This window comes from Oryza brachyantha, chromosome 2, assembly GCF_000231095.2.
Source record: "Oryza brachyantha chromosome 2, ObraRS2, whole genome shotgun sequence".
NCBI classification, from domain to species: domain Eukaryota; kingdom Viridiplantae; phylum Streptophyta; class Magnoliopsida; order Poales; family Poaceae; genus Oryza; species Oryza brachyantha.
Genome location: NC_023164.2, coordinates 13,151,743 through 13,168,617, shown reverse-complemented (window position 1 = coordinate 13,168,617; position 16,875 = coordinate 13,151,743). Strand labels below are relative to the sequence as shown.

The 16,875-nt window shown below is 43.6% G+C and overlaps 1 protein-coding gene and 1 pseudogene across 4 annotated transcripts in view; one reads left to right on the top strand and one right to left on the bottom strand.

Annotated features, from left to right (window-relative positions):
- Positions 1-7,907, bottom strand: part of LOC102715541 (protein ROS1A-like) — a 48,471-nt gene extending 40,564 nt beyond the window's left edge. For 2 of the 4 annotated variants that reach the window (XM_015833752.2, XM_015833755.2), the window contains exons 1-4: positions 7,526-7,907; positions 7,371-7,455; positions 1,794-1,886; positions 1,599-1,682 (exon numbers count right to left, since the gene is read on the bottom strand). The gene's annotated coding sequence lies outside the window, so the exon portion shown is untranslated. The remainder of the gene's footprint in view (positions 1-1,598; positions 1,683-1,793; positions 1,887-7,370; positions 7,456-7,525) is intronic. The other 2 variants (XM_015833754.2, XM_015833753.2) reach the window with 2 other exon arrangements.
- A 3,513-nt stretch (positions 7,908-11,420) lies between these two features.
- Positions 11,421-15,795, top strand: LOC107303525 (annotated as a pseudogene).
- The last annotated feature ends 1,080 nt before the right edge of the window (positions 15,796-16,875 follow it).

The window sequence follows — 16,875 nt, the reverse complement described above, 5'->3', positions numbered from 1 at the left end:
CACTACACAGCACCACCCACGCAGAGTGCTTCCAGTACATGAACGTTCGTGTGCTGGTGCAAAGGCGACAAGGGAGCTCAATTGCATGCACATATGTAGCAACCGGTAGGATTAGCACGGTTCTGTGTAATTAGCTCATGTAATTAGCATGCAATTACAATGAGCAGTGACTACATATTATTAAAACATCACATCATAAAAAACTTCAGAGAGAAAATACACCTTTCTATTTGATAGCAACACCTTCTACACAGAAAAAAAGGATTACCCAAAATTGTCAGATAATTCTATTCAAATCTTCAATAAATTATCTCAAACTTTTTAAAAATAAAAGTTTGCGTTCAAAAACTTCATACATAAATAAAATTTCAATTCGGAAACGTTATGTGGTAGGTAAAAAAATCTACTGCTTGGCTTTTAAAATTTGTAAATTATTAGATTTTATTTAAGTGATACAAGCAATGGCTCCGGCTGAGATAGTTGAGATTGAAGAACCATATGATTTTTTGTGATAACTATTTGAACTTGTTAGTTAAACAAAATATTTAACTATTACAACGTTGAAATGCTCTAGAAAGATCAAATGAGGAACTTTTATATAGAAAATATTTGAATGAAATACACCATAGATCTCAAAGTTCATATGAACTATGAGATTGGAAATTGCAATCTAGCTTGACTGTTGAACACTTGAACTTGTTAGTTTGATCATATGGGTGTGGGACCTATGCATGCACATGGACCACGTGCGTTGAAATTTCTATGTACAAAGTTTCTATAGAAAAAAATTCTCTTGGTATAAAGTGTCTACACTAAATGTTTCTACATAACAAGTTCATCTGTAGTTTGTACAAAGCTTCTAGTGGAAAGTATGTATAATAAAAGTTGGATTTTATTCTGATTTAGATGTGTTCGTCCATTAGTCTTTTTAGAAAGAATCTTAAAGAAACAATGAGATAATGAAGGGGAAAAACAAACTAAACATTGTTTTAGGGGCTCTCTCCATAATCTCTCATGACAAATGTTGTCTAAAAGTAGGCCCATACGTTAGTGACCAGAAAAGGAAAGGGAAATGCGCTAGTGATGTGTCTCAACAGGAAAGGGAAGTGCGCCGACCAATTTGAGCATGATGGGCGTGCGCGAGCATTCGTTTGTTAGACTTTTTGACATATGTGACATGATCCTACTCATCCCACAACAACACGTGACACTAGTGTAGAGGGCTTTCCTTTTAATTAAGTTTTTATTAGAAATAGTTGGCAATCAACGGTTCAAAATTCGTGTCATGGTCCTACTCTTTCCACAGGAAGACTGCACGCATAAGAAAAGTAAAGTAAATCACATCACATCCAAACAAACTTTGGTCTTCACATCTTAGAAGCCATTACACTGCATCCCCTAAAACACATGAATGGCTTTGCCTCAAAGGTAGGCTTTTATGACAATAGTAGAATCCTTTTCCTCCCTTAGCAACACATTATGGTTTTGTAGAGGTATTTGCTTTCAAAATTAAGCTTCTAAGGAAAATAGTTACCAATCCACTGCATCACATGTATAACAATCCACTTTTCACCCAATAGTGCTAGATGCATGAATACCTTCGTGCCATGATCCCCCTAGTTGCTCAACAACACCAAGGACTTCTTTTCTTAAAATGGGATTTCACTTTCACTCCTCGCAACCTATATCACCATCACTCGTAGACAAGTAGACATGATGCTTTGTGTACATGGATTTTCTTCAAAATTAAGTTTCAAAGAAAGTGTTCGCAGTCCGTGGCATAGCCTACATACCATTGTCCACTTGTTGCACAACCGAGCATAACTTGTGAACATAGGACTCTACATGGTGCCACCCCATCTGATTCACCATGCAGACTACTTTAACTGAAAAATAAGATTTTAATAAAACAGTCAATAGCATGCAACATCATCTCATGGTTATACTCATCCTTAGCAATACATGACACTCGTAGCAAGACATGATACTCATGAAAACATATTTGCCTCGAAATTAAGACTTTTGAGTAACAAACGACAATCTATGGTACGTACAATAGTGCTAGATGTGTGAGTAGGGATGGCAATTTCTCCCACGGGGGCGGGGGATATTTTTGCCCCGCGGGGATTCGAGGTCAGGACCCTAGTTTGGATGGGGAGCGAGGGAGTTTATAGATCCACGGGGACCAAAGGAGGTCTTTTAAACTTTAAAGGCAGTACATTGAAGGCGCAAAATGCTAAAAGCCCAATAAAATCATAACAAACCCTAGCTGCACTCTCTCTCACTCTCTCACCTTCCCACGACCAGGCAGTGGCGAGGCTGCAGCGGCCTAGCGGCGGCGCGGGGCGGGGGCCAAGGCGGCTGCGCGGCGATCCAGCAGCCCGGCGGCGCGACGCGCGGCGGCCGACGTCTTCACCTCCCTCTTCGACGACGGGCCGACGGCGAGTCCCTCCCTCTCTCTGTGCATTGTTTCTTGGGGGAGCCAAGGCTTCGTCTAGGTTCGGGGATAGGGAAGGGTTTCACCCTGTTTTCGTTTTTGGGGCCGAGGCCAAGGTTGAACTTCAGGGACGGGCCGTTCTTGCCCAACCCGGTCCTGACCTGCCCCATAGCCAACCCTATGCGTGAGCACGGAAGAATGTTTTCCCTTCACACCATAACAACATCAACGCATCTTTCCACATCCCATACACCATATAGACTACTTTAACTGAAAATTAAGACTTTATAAAAACAGTCATAGCATGCAACACCATACCATGGTTATAATACATGACACTCATAGAAACACATGATGCGCATGTAAACATATTTTCTTTGAAACTAAGATTTTCAAGAAAAATGGCAACACAGTGAACTACAAGCCATGGACCCGCTCGTCGTTCAGTAGCGCTAGATGCGTGAGCGAAGGACTTTGCTTCAAAAGAAGGTTTTCCCTTCACACCTTACAACCCATCTCACCCCATCCTATACACCATGCCAACTACTTTAACTGAAAATTAAAATTTTACGAAAACAGTCAATAGCATGCAACACTCTACTATGGCTACACATTGTTTAGCCATACATGACGCTCTTAGCAACACTTGATGCTCATGAAAACATATTTTATTTGAAATTAAGATTTTCAAGAAACAAATAGCAATCCATGGCACTGCATGCCATTGTCCCACATGTCGCTCAACAATGCAAGAAGCATGAGCATAGGACTCATCTTCTAAAGAATGTTTGCCCTTCACACCTTACAACTCATCTCGCCCCATCCTATCTACCATGCAAACTACTTTAACTAAAAATTAAGATTTTACGGAAATAGTTAAATAGCATGCAGCATCACACTATGGTTCTACTCATCTCTTAACAACACACAATGCTCATAGAAGCACATGACGTCCATGCAAACAGCTTGTCATTGAAATTAAGCTTTTCAAGAAACAAATGGCAATCCATGGCAGTGGCACTACATGACATGGTCCCACTTGCCGCTGAACCGTGCTAGATGCGTGAGCGAAGGACTTTGCTTTGAAAGAAGGTTTTCCCCTTACACCTTACCACCTATCTCACCCCATCCCATCTAGCATGCAGACTACTTTAACTGAAAATAAAGATTTACAGAAATAGTCGATAGCATGCAACATCATACCATGGTTCTACTCGTACCTTAAGCTTTTCTTTGAAATTAAGCTTTTCAATAAACAAATCACAATCCAAGCACTACATACCATGGTCTCACTTGTTGCTTAATAGTGATAGACGCGTTAGGGGAGGATTTTGCTTCCAAACAAAGATTTTTCTCATTCTCATTTTTATTGTTTTTATTAGATGGAAATAGTTCCCTGCTCTTAAATATTGCAATTTCACTGATATGGAAAACCTCCTAATAATATCTCGCGCAATAAAACATCTCATTTCATCATGACAAAAGACAATTCTATCTATCTACTAGTTAAGCATAATGTTATCCAATCCAAGAGTGGCAGATTTTTCTTCTAAGGCAATGCTGAGATCAAAACTCCAACATAAATGGCATAAAGATAACTCCAACATAAATGGCATAAGCATCCTAATAATATCCTGCAGAATAGCTATGCTCTTCCATAGGAATCAATCCTACACAAGAAAACAAATATATCGAGCTAAGTCGTTTGTCCATAGGCAAAAAAGAACTGCTCTGTTCGAACGTCCCTGAACCAAATGAAACCAACCACTGCAACTCAAGAGCAAACCACAGAACTAATTCCCGACTCCTTGACCTAAAACCTCTCCTCTACGCACCAAAACCCAACCAAAGACCGTAAAAGAAAAAAGGGAAACGAAAACGATCCCCCCCTTCCTATGCCTCCGCACGAACAGAGGGAAAAAGTCACCAGTACGACCCACAAGAGACGACCTACATTTCAGCGCGCTTAGGAAAGGAAGACGGGGCAAAACCAGCCAAGCGGCCACAGGACGCTTACCTCACCCACGGAGTAGATTGGAGCGCCCCGCGGCGACCACTCGGGAAAGAGGGAGGGGGGCACACCAAGCGCGGTCCCCCACCACACGTCCCCTGCACATGGCGAGATCTTCCGAGAAACCGACGGAGAGGCAGCACGCCTCCTGCCGACGAGCTCCCATCGCTCCGCCACTGCTACTGTTGACGTCTCGCACACACACGCACAAAGTCGCAGCAGCGACCGAACCGGCCCCCTCTCGCTTTGTTTCGTTTCCCTCTCGCTTTCGTTGCCTTCCTTTTTTTTCTTTCCTCTTCTCTCTCTCTTCCTCCTCCGGCAGAGGAGGCGGAAGGAGGGGAAGTGGGGGGCCGAGGGCTCCGGCTAGGGGGCAGGGAGCAAGGGGGAGCTCGTCGGCAGAAGGCGTGCCGCCTCTCCATCGGTTTCTCGGAAGATCTCGCCGTGTACAGCATGTGGTGGGGGACCGTGCCCGGTGTGCCCCCCTCCCTCTTGCCCGAGTGGTCGTCGCGGGGCGCTCCGATCTGCTCCGGGGGTGAGGTAAGCGTCCTGTGGCCACCTGGCTGGTTTTGCCCCGTCTTCCTTTCCTAAGCGCGCTGAAATGTAGGTCATCTCTTGTGGGTCGTACTAGTGATTTTCCCCTCTGTTCGTGCAGAGGCATAGGAAGGGGGGATCGTTTTCGTTTCCCTTTTTTTCTTTTACGGTCTTTGGTTGGGTTTTGGTGCATAGAGGAGGGGTTTTAGGTCAGGGAGTCGGGGATTAGTTCTGTGGTTTGCTCTTGATTGCAAGGGTTGGTTTCTTTTGGTTCAGGGACATATCAGTGGCTACATCATCTCTAATTTGTGCCATTCCCCTATTGTCTTCCTCTATGTCACCCAGGTCATCTTCATCCCTAACATTTGCACGCCATTTGGCCTCTAACGGCACATGCTGATTGTTCCCAAACTGAAGTATCCAATTATGAAGTATGCAGCACACTAGAACTAGCTTGACTTGGGTCTTGTATGGATGGAAAGGCTTGCTATATAGTATCTTGAAGCGGTTTTTGAGGGCGCCAAATGCTCGCTCGATCGGGACCCTTAAAGAGGAATGTCTTAGATTAAACAACTCTCTCGAATTGCGAGGGTAGTTTCTACTATCAAACTCCTTCAAATGGTACCTAGTGCCACGGTACGGTGGAAGAAACCCCGGTCTAGCAGCATATCTAGCGTCAACGAGATAGTATTTCCCTAGAAGACAAAAGGTATGAGTGTAACCATCATATTGGGTACGCAAAGAGCGTTGCTAATCTAAAGCTATGACATCTCTATTACCTGCTAGGACACTAAGACCATCATCCCTCTCCAAGGCATCTGCAAGTATGAGGGCATCATGTGTAGATCCTTCCCACCCAGCAAGCACATAGGTAAATCTAAGGTCAAAATCCACTGCGGCCATTACGTTCTGGGTTGTTTCCTTCTTCCTACCCCTAAAGGCAGCAGACATTGCAGCTGGTATTCGAGCAAGCACATGAGTCCCGTCTATTGCACCAATGCAATCCTAATGATCAACGGATAATATTAGCATGGGATTATAAATAGAAAATATTTTTCAAGTTGCAGATAATGAAAAATACCTTGAAATAAGGGTTGAATCTTCCATTGGATGTAATTTTCATATTGGTCTCGGTTGAGGGTGGTTTTATCATCTCATTTCGCAGCTCACCAACAGCATATAATACCTCCTTGAAGTATCTATTAATAGTTTCAATTAACCTCCTAAATGTGGGTTGCATAGCACTAAATCTATGACTATGGCCTACTACAAGGAGAAACATGGCAACTTGTTCTTCCACTGAGCTATGTATACTGTCCCGCAATAGTTCTCTTTCTCAGAACAAGTTACACAGCCAAAAAAAGGGGGCCCTTCTCATTCTGAGTTGATTTAGACAATTCGTATCATCTGTATGATAGATGAAACAAAGGTTTGACTACCTAGCTACGTCTCTTTCGGACATTGGGCCATATGAGATCCTAGGGGTACGGTTTCTAGCTCTTCGTATAACAAAAATGTGTAAGCATGCAGCACTGCAACTAACCCAGCTGCTCTAGCAATTAAGGTATGTCGAATACGTCGCATTACTTCCATCTATGCCAATAAAATATATAATACATAGTCAAGACAGAGAATAAAAATGGATAGTGCTGTCAATGCATACTACTATCAGTCAACTAGTGCTACGTCCAGTAGCAAACAGTCATTGACAATGGAAATAAAATAGACACCAAGGTTTTACTGTGATACTGATCACAATCAAGGAAACAACAATACAACTAATATTCATGCAAATCAAAATGAAAAGTGACTAGATCTGGGAGAGACAATAAATAATCACACCAAATAACCGAGTACAAAGATACAGTTTAATCACACCATAACTGATACTATGTGCAGAGTAGCAGTAATATATTCCCAAAAGAGTAGCAGTAATACTATATCAAGCAACTATGGTATACTATAGTAGAAAGACTGGTTTTTCACATCACAGCAATAATATCTCCAACACAATTCACCGCAGGCATTACTCTCTGCACCTAATTCAGGCATTCAGAAGCAACTAGTCAGTTTCAGCATAAAAACGGCTAATTCAGCAACGACCACCAATGGGTGTAAGCTGGCATTCACTTCTTCAGACAATATATTTAAAGCCCAACCAAATTCTACGGACAAACATCTCAATTTCACAAGCTCCATGTGTGTGTTCCAACATGAATCACGAGTAAAATGAATTCAATTGCTTGGATAAAAGTCAGAATGTATCAATCAATTCAGACAATGCTGCAAACATCTCAAAAAAAAACTCAACGCAGTGCAGTATGCGGCTCATCAGAATTCAGAAATTGGCAAAATTACAAAGAGGAGTTAGAGAAAGATCATCGTGTTCACCTTCGCAGAGCGCTTCGCAGACCAACCCAGAAAATGCCAGCTTTTAATAGATCTAGAAGATTTATTATGGGCAAATGCTCCTAGTCTGCTCATATGCAAGTAAATCAAGAGTAGAAGAAAAAAATGAGGGGAAAATGAGGGAATATTTCACTTACCACTTACCAGAGTAGAGGAAGAAGAAGGGAGATGGAGGTGGCCGGTGGGAGAGACAGAGGCTGCCCGACGGGAGGAGGCAACCGCGGCGGAGGATCTCGGCGGACGAGGAGAACGGCGACCACAAGCTCGGCGGAGGACGACGGGAACGGAGGACGGCGACCGACGCCGAGCCCGAGCGGCGGCGAAGGACGACGGGGGCGGAGGACTGTCGCGGGGGGCGGGGGAGGGGAGGACGGCGACCGGCAGCGGATTGTCGCGGGAACCGGCGGCGGCGGACTGGCGCGGGCTCCGGGGGCGGCGGACCGGCGGCGGAATGGCGGCTGACCGGGGGTGAACGGGCTCCCCAAACCCTAGTTCTTGGGTGTCGGAGGAAAGTGAGGGAGGAAAATGCGGGGGGTGGGGAGGGGGTCACCGACTCCTCCACGGGCGGGTGCGCGCCTGCACAGGCGGGTTGCCTTCTGTAGAGCCTGGCTACGAGACCTTTTTTCATCTGCTGGTCTGGCTCCCGTTTCCGTCCGGAGTCGTGTCCCTACGAGTCGATCTTAATACAGATAACCAAACAGATCCTTAGTAACGGCTAAGAGAGAAGAAAGGATGGAGCGTCACGGTGGGATCTAGCTGCCTCTAAAGTAATAGTTAACTGATATAAAAGCTACCCACGGATGTCTTTTCGATAGAAGCGACGGAGCTCATGTTATTGTTTTGGTGCCAATGATAGGTTGATGGTTAACCGTTATAATATTTTAAAATATGTGTTCGGTTTGTTTTTAAATACTTGTCACCATCTCTTGATATTATTTTTTTACCGATCGGTATTTATTGGGATTCTAACTTTTAAAATATTGCAAGTGGTATTATTATGTTTAGTATGTAACATACTTTTATGGCATAGCACATTTCTTTAATGTTTATAGTAATTTATTTACTAAAATAGAAATGAGAAAGTTTAAATATGAACAATGACTAGCGGTAAATATTGGAATGAAACTAGGTAATACACTAATACTATAATACTATTGTTTTGCTTTACCATGAATATTGTGGCATTCAAGTACCATGTATAGATACTTTTAAGATAGTTACTTACTCCTCCATCCAAAATCTGGTATTTGTAATTTGTTTAAGAATATAACTAGTTCGTCGTCTAATTGTTCATCTCAACTAATCATAACCATTAATTGTTTAATTTTCATATCCACTTAGTCATCTTAATCAATCATAATCATTCTGCCCTCAACTATATGTACTTATATTTCTTACGGCGAATGATACAACTGAACATTTCCTTAAATACATATAATCTATTCTATTATGCTCTATTTCATGAAAAAAAATTAAAATACAAATTTACCAAAAAAAGTATTTAGAAAAATGCTTTACAATCCAAAAATAATCATTAGATTTTCATAATGTAGACACCCCTATAATTATATTGTCAAATGCCTTTTGCGAGCACCACATATGTTTAGGCAGATAGAATCCTACAACGGATAATAGACATTAGCTACCCTATATTGCCTTGCTCATGATTCACATTGTTCAAAATAATAATTAGGACACCGAAATGAGTATAAAGGAGACAATCACAAGCAGTCTTTGCCAGTCAACTGTATCATATATTTGTCAAACACCCAAATGTCAAGACTAAAATGTAGTCTAGCCACTCGACCCAATAACGCACTCATATCCTCTCAATTATACACCACTCATGCTTGTGAATGGTTAACCCAAGAAAAACTAACCACTCACGTTTATCTTTGCAAGCAATAAAAAAACCAAAGGGTATTCAAACTAATTGCACATGTAATAAGTACGAATACATAATAGTTGGTATTTAACTATATTACAATCCTTAGAAGCCTATTACTATGCAAAACCCAACATGCTACCGACTAGGGGTAAACCCCTCGGTTTGGACCATGAGCTATATCTGATCACCCTCAATTTATTCAATATCATCAATTCATGCATCCAGATCTAAGGAAAAAATAGAGAAATAATAGACGGGCTTAGTACATTAAGTGTTAGCAATGCCACTATGGAAATTACTATATTCTATATGCTGGTTGACAACAAGGCATGACTATATGTAGACTATAGTTTGCATAAAGCCATGTTTATTTGCAATATTTTAATTTCCGCAATGCTTTCAATCCTGACAAGATAGAAACATTTACTAATCAATAATAGGACTCAAATGCACCATCATCATAGTCATCTCATTTCAACTATCCACAAGTAAAACTCAGTTTAAAACTTTCCATTCAACCTTCCCATTTATACATTTAAAAGATAAAACTATATTCAATTGTCATAATCATGCCGCTTGTGACCGTGAGCACAACTAATTAACTAGTTTTACTCTATGGAGGTCACACACTACCCACATGACAAGAATTAGTAATCATGCAAAAATATGGCACACGATAGTAAGAGTACCTGATTTAGTACTCACAATATAGCTTTTACATCATACATCATTTAATCTTACACAACATGTGATGCGTTAACCCACATCGAGGGGTTACCTTGATGCCCTAGGGACGACCCACACCTGAACCTAATGTTGAGGCAATAAATAATTCCTGGCCACCCCACAAGGCACATCACATTATATTAGTAAACTCCTATTCTGCTACAGAACATAGGCAATCCTTATGAACAACCCTTCATCATATGTAACCACTATCCAGCACACCTGGATGCAGACTACCTATGTCAGAGGGTAAACTCCTCGAGCAAGGAATCGTGGGGCCCCATTTGGGTTTGGACTGGGGGTACGGGTGAGAACGTGAGAACCGTGAGAGAGATGGAGAGTCGAAGGGGGTCGGACCCCTCGGGAGCGACACAAACATGGTCGTATTATAGAGGCTCGAGCCACTGGGAAGCGTAAAACCCTACTTATGTGTGTGTTTGTTTGGTGTGGAGGGCATTACAAGTGGCCTAGCACGCAATAGTTCTTACTGAGAGCCTATTGGTTGTCTCTGAGAGCTAATCCTTCCTTTCTCTATTCAAGGACCTTATTTTATACTTTAAGGGGCTATCTTTCTCTAGTCAATCTTTCTCTAGTCAAGGACCTTATTTTATACTTTAAAGGGCTACCACAGATATTGGGACCTGTCTTCTAAGGAAAGGAAAATATTATTTTTACGGGTAATTAATGCCCGCCAAGTCTACCGATGTGTGGAGCAGCACACGCCTCACCGCGGCATGGGCCGCATCCCGTTGCGACGTGGGCGAAAAAGCACATGTCATTCTTTATAAATATTGAAGACTTACTGCTGCTTGGTCCTACCGCGCGACGACTAGAGAGTGAATGATCCGACGAAGATGAGACCTCAGTACTATTTTAAGAATGAGACAAAAATTACCTCTAATTAATGGTCGATGAGAAGGGGCAGACATGAATCATGCGTTCCTGCGAGGGCAGGCGCATGAGCCCTGTTCCCAGTCCGTCGTCATCTTCGTTGTTCCCGGACTTGCGTGGCAACGAAATTAAGGGACAGCCAAATTAAGATGGATTAGGTAGCTAGAGGAGAGAGGGTGTTACGGTGGCTGGCTCGCGGTGAAGCTCACCAGAACTCACGGGAGACGGTGAGCATAGACCGGCACCGGAGAAGAAAACGGGCGGGTTCTCCAGCAACCTGGGACTCTCCTCCTCTCTTTCTCCGGTGAAACGGGAGGTGGATGGAGAGAGGACATGCTGTGGTGGAGTGAGGTTAGACGGTGTGTGCGACTGGCTGGTGGGTCCCAGCTAGTGGGGCCCACTTGTTAGTGACAGATGTGAAAGAAATCGCCAGAGAACCAAGTGCTGAAGCTATACTACTTTGGCTACTTTCATGCATGAGATAGGTGACTTCCAGGTGGGCCCATGGCTTGGAAAATGTACTCTAGATGTCGAATACATGCACTATCAGCGTGCCAAAGTTCTGGGTTAAACAAGCTATGGTTTTCTCCAAGTCATTTCATGTGTCTAGGTTAAAGGTAAATTCACAGGAATTTACCAGAGATTAGAGGGTAAATTTTTTTTATCTGGAGTGTAGCTAAAACCGCAACAAACTATGTGGGATTAGGGGGGAAAAGTCTACCATAGTCCCTTATCTATAAGGTGAGTATGTTTTTCGTTCCTTAACCGTAATATCGGAAATGTGTATCTCTAAACTTGTATAATATGTTTAGAAAAGATCCCTCAATTGTTTAGACTTATTTTTTTCACTGGTTTAGCTTATGTGGTGTCCGGTAGATCTTACATGTCAGATTTTTTTATTTTTTTCTAATCCTTCCCTCTCTTCCTCTCTTCTCTCTCGTCCTCTCTTCTCTGCTTCTCGCCAGCGCACCAGGGGCGGCCCGGGGACGGCCGGGCTGGCGGCGACGGCGTGCAGCGGCGGCGCAGGCTTCGGCCGCGTAGCAGTGGCATGCGGCGACCGACGTGGGCGGGCGACGAAACCGCGCGGGGCGGTGACGGCCGGCGACGACGTACGTGCGGCGGCCGACGTGGGTGGGTAGTAGAGCCACGCGGCGGTAGCGTGCGTCCGCGCCCACAACGGAGGCTTCCCCGTCTCGTGCCTCGAGCTCAACGGCGACGACTCGATCCTGGTCTCCGACGACTACGACGGCGAGGTGGCTGTGTTTGTCCTCCTCCCCGTCCTTGACGCCGACGCCGACGACACCAGCGGCTCCACCGACCTCTCGCTCTACCGCATACCCGCGCACGCCGCGCCAGTGACCCAGTGACAAGACTGTTGGAGGCGGTGAACTTTCTTCAGCGAGACCGGCAGAGGCAAGCATGTGCCTCGTGTCGTCTTCGTCGATCTCGAACCCACCGTGATCGATGAGGTGCACACTAGTGTCTAGCTACCGCTAGCTCTTCCACCCTGAGCAGCTCATCAGCGACAAGGAGGACGCCGCTGTCAGCTTTACACTAGCAAACACAATCACGGGAAGATTACACAAGTAATTGATCACCAGGATTACTTCATATGTTCCAACAGCCGCCAACAACTTCGCCCGTGGCCACTACACAAGTACTTGATCACTTGATCATAATTTTGTAGAGGTTTTGATCAAGTGATAAATTACTGATGGATGGACAATCTTTTTCTTGTTCTTGCAGTTGGCAAGGAGATTGTTGATCTCGTCCTTGATCGCGTTCGCAAGCTCGCCGACAATTGACCGGCCTACAAGGCTTCTTGGTCTTCAATGCCGTCGGTCGGTCGGTGGCAGCACTGGCTCCGGCCTCGGCTCGCTCCTCCTCGAGGGCCTGGCAATTGACTATGGCAAGAAGTCCAAGCTAGGGTTCACTGTCTACCCGTCTCCACAGGTGTCAACATCTGTTGTTGACCCGTTGTTGACCCTTACAACAACGTGCTCTCCACTCACTCTCCTGGAGCAAACTGATGCCCACCTCCGCACCCTCACACTCCCATGCACCGCGTTCTCCCTTACCCTGGACCTCCCCGCCGCCCGCCTCTTCGCCGGCGGCTCCGACAGTCGCGCCCCTGGGCTCCGCCACCAACACAACCACCGCGACAACACGTTCGTGGCATGCAAGCGGCAACACCAACGCCGCCATCGTCGTCATCGGCATGACGAACGGGTGCAAGAACATGGTCACGTGCACGGAGGACGGCAACGTGAGCATCTGGGACCTAGCGAGTGGGTTGCTCGCCGCCTCGTTCTGGATCGGCGGCGGCGCAGTCACCGACGCGACAGTGCTCAAGAAATCCGCCGCCGCAGTGACCAGGGATCGCAACGACGGCGCGGGGTTCACTTTCCGCGGCGGCGAGGATTGGCGGGGAAGGGAAGGGAGAAGTGATCGGGTTTCATTGCTCGCCCGCGTCGGTCGCCGCCCCGGCCCCCGCATGCCGTCGCCGCTAGCACCCCGCCTCCACCCCCGCCGGTGGAGAGAGAGGGGAGAGGAAGGGAGAGAAGGAGAGAGAGAAAATTAAAACCCTAACACGTGGAACCCACGGAACGCCACATCAGTAAAACCAGTCAAAAAAGAAGTCAAACTGCCGAGGGACCTTTTATGAACGGATTATACGAGTTTAGGGGTATACATTTCTGGTATTCCGGTTAAGGGACGAAAAATAGACTCGTCTATAAGTTGAGGGACCTTTGGTGAACTTTTTCCGATTAGGGGTCATAGGCTTGGCCCATTTGGCTTGACCTGATCATGCATCAAGGTGGGCTCGGGCTTATATATTGAAATCTGAGAAGCTCAAAAATTATGACAAAGTCCAACCCGGTCTAAGAAAATCTGAGGTCGGACCGGGCCTAAGCTTTATTTTTTGGGTTTATTAGATCTATGTCATTACAAATATGTTAGTTTAGAAAAATATAATTACAATTCACCTAATTATAAATATGCCATTACAATTATCCCTCTCTCACAAACATGCCATTTTATACGTCTTGAGAGTATTTGGGCCCATATACAGATCAACGTATTTTCGTATTGACCAAAATACCCCTATTACTTGGTGCTGGAGATGGACAACGGCTGAGTAGAGTGGCCGGCGTAGCATGGCGCGACACTGGCCGGAGTTGACAGCGGGCCGACGACGTGGCGACGACAGCGGGCAATCGACGCGTGGACGGCAGAGGAGACGGCTGCGGGTGGCTATCGCGGTGACGGTTGAGGGCAACCGGCCCGCCGATGGAGGAAGGGATGGCTACGGGCGACCGGCGCGCCGATGGCAGAGGCGACGACTGCGGGCGATGGCGGCGGGTGGCGGCCGGTACCAGAGAAGAAGAGATGGAGTAAGGGCATTTTAGGTGATAGGGACATATTGGTCTGTATTTGGTCCTAAATGCTCTCAAGACGTATAAAATGGCATGTTTGTGAGAGATGGAGAATTGTAATTGCATATTTACAATTAGGTGAATTCTAATGATATTTTCTAAATGGACATAATTTGTAATGGCATGGATCTAATTAACCTTTATTTTTTCTAGAATTGTCATGCTCTTGCCTAGGTTTTTTGGCCAAGTTTTTTTCGAGGCTCAGCCCCATCCCTCATCTTGCCATCCTGCCACTAAAGCAAGCCACCGGTGGTGTGGCGGCAGGGGTTTGTCTAAAATAGACATATATATTGTTTTGTGTAGACTAATAATTTTGCAGAAGTCAAAATAAAGGAATCAAATGATGTTGCAATAAAATCCATCGATACGAATCATACGATATCATTTGTTTTAAATTTGATAGGTCCGCACACGTGTGTTTTGCTAAAACCTTATCTGTGTGCCACTACAAAAGAGGCTCGTAACTCCATTGTACATCATGTTTCGTTATTTTATTTATGCAATTAATCATGTTATGGTAAGCTGTAAGTGTGTATCAACTAGTAAGATTTAAGTTTCTTGGTTTGCAAGCTATTGCCATTAATTATCGCATATCTATATTTTTAATAATTTCCTATGTGCGATGTCCTTATTTGATCCCAAACAAATTCACTTCTGTATGTATCAATTTGTTCACCATAAGTAGGCATTGCGATCTTACTTGTAAACATATACATACCAATCAAACTATACCACATGCACATCTACTGTAAATCTTTAAATCTTTAAAACTGTTCATTGAAACACGGCAAATTAAACCAACGCTACAAATAGATGGGGTGACAGTGCAAACAAAAAGAATCTTGCAGAAAAACTACTAAACGGTGTATTTTTTGCAAAAAAATTCTATAGAAAAGTTGTTTTAAAAATTCATATTAATCTATTTTATATTTTTAAATAATTAATAATTAATTAATCATATACTAATCTAAGAAATGGTATTTTATAGAATTCATATTAATCATATATTAATCATATACTAATCTATTAAACGGATAAGTTAACTTACACCCCCTCCATCTCTTGAACGCGGCCCTAGTTGGTTAACCTATATTATCGTACTCTAAATCCATAGCTAATTATTAGATCAATAAATATAGATATCTGAAAAGGGATCACAATAACCTGTAATAGTGCATAGCACTAATCTTGTATACCGATCTGCGAGAGACAATTTAGATTGATCAATACAGTGAAAAACGTGCATCAATTAAATTAAATATAGCTAAAATAGGATGGTACTATTTATAGCATTTGCCTACTGTTCTACTCGCATCCATTCGTGCTATGCGTAAGAGACCTGGATTTTATGTATATCTCTTTAGGAAAGTTCATAGAACCATATCCATTGGTTCGTAATTAAACTACCACTGAAATGTAATTATGTGTGCGTTTTATTGTTAGATACTGCGTATATTCTTACTGAAGATAAAATTTATAGTCTAAACAAAATCAAAGTGATTTGATCGATCACGAAATTGATCTTAGTTGAAAACATACAACGATTGTATATACTGCCAAATGGCCAACAAGGACTTCTTTTAACCCAAAAAGGAAAAAAAAAACTAGAGCAAAATTACGGGACAACATTAATATTTGATCCCATCGCATCAGATTCCGAGCACCCAATTAATCATATATGATGGCCGCGTTCGGCTACACTATTTCTTAGAGCAAGTATAATAGCACGCTATAAACCGGCTAAATATTGATATGGAGGAGAGAGGGGAGGAGAGAGAGTAGAAACAGTCTGTAGTCTTATAGCCAGCTTATATATAAGAACCAAAAAACTCTGTGCGAGAGATATATGAGTCTTGCATTAATAATAAATAGCTAATTACTATATAGGTGAGCTGTACAAGGACTACACAGAGTCTAATAACCAGCTTGTTGGCTACTATATTATTAGCCTTGCTTTTATCCCAGATTTCTTCGTTTTCCATGCGCGCGTTTCGTAAAATGCTAAACGATGTATTTTTTTACCAATTTTCTGTAGAAAATTTGCTTTAAAAATCATATTAATCTATTTCATATTTTTTAATAGTTAATTAATTATATGGTATATATTACTATATTTTTGAAATCGGAGAACTAATCTCTCCTTTTTCAACTGCCGAACGCGGCCGATATTGATTGGATTCACTTATGCAAACGCATCATTCGGTTCGGTAGTCGATCGACTTCACTGCCACTGTGCGTCGTACGTCGCGGTGCCCCCGTGCAGTGCGCGCCCGCGTCGGCGCTGCCCGTACGTCGTCTTCCGTTTTGACGGCTTCCATCGGATTTGGCGCCGCCCGCTGCAAGACGAAACACCGCTGTCGTAATTGTGGGATCTCCGAGGAACGAGGCAGAGATACGGTTTGGATCCGACATTTTTTTTAAAGAAAATCTAATAAATGCCACTGACGAACGTCTAAATCTAACAAATATCATCGACGAGGTTGAGTGTTATAAAATGCCATCATACAAACGAATTTATCTAAGAAATGTCATCGCTGTTAGGTTT